The sequence below is a fragment of the Cynoglossus semilaevis genome, unplaced genomic scaffold (genome assembly GCF_000523025.1).
Source record: "Cynoglossus semilaevis isolate Cse_v1.0 unplaced genomic scaffold, Cse_v1.0 scaffold7099, whole genome shotgun sequence".
In the NCBI taxonomy this organism is placed as follows: domain Eukaryota; kingdom Metazoa; phylum Chordata; class Actinopteri; order Pleuronectiformes; family Cynoglossidae; genus Cynoglossus; species Cynoglossus semilaevis.
The window spans coordinates 1-583 of NW_007591393.1; the positions used below are offsets into that span (position 1 = coordinate 1).

The 583-nt window shown below is 38.4% G+C and overlaps 1 long non-coding RNA gene across 1 annotated transcript; it reads right to left on the bottom strand.

Moving 5' to 3' along the window:
- Nucleotide 1: 1 nt before the first annotated feature.
- Nucleotides 2-583, bottom strand: LOC103399616 (uncharacterized). The gene is made up of 3 exons (XR_523664.1): nt 551-583; nt 263-342; nt 2-21 (listed from the first exon to the last, which is right to left on the bottom strand). It is a non-coding gene; the product is annotated as an uncharacterized LOC103399616 (long non-coding RNA).

Consider the following 583-nt stretch of genomic DNA (forward strand, 5'->3'; position numbering starts at 1 on the left):
CGTCCTCTCGTAACTCCTTTTCTGAGAGGAGCAAAAACCACAGTTTTAATCTTCTCTCGCAAAACTGTCAGTTCTTAGGTCAAAGTAGAAGGTGCAACAAAATATCAATGCTACGATCGTAGCGCGATATATTTCGTCTCGTCAATATACAGGCGGAAAACACCTTGACATCATCATCATCATCAGTAGTCAGTACATTCTTGTACTGTACAGATTTTACTATCAGTAAGTGATGACATTTTAAACCAGTCTAAATATTTACCTGCCAGCCCAGCAACCATCTCTAGGTGTTCGTAGTAGATTACCCAGAAGTCTTTGTTGTCCATCCCTCGGGCGTGGCTCCTGTGAGGAGGAAGAGAAACATTAATTTTTTGTGTAGTGTTTAGTTTTTATGACACAAAAGTACAAAATACAGGAGAAGTAATATCAAAACAACAACTCATCCTACAAATACTTTATACACGATTTTGAATTTTTATATCAATACAACAAAATATGAGAATATTTCATTTCACAACTGTAACACCACGGTGTGTTTGCCAAAACTCACACTATCAGGTCAATGACGGCGTCCCACAGAGGC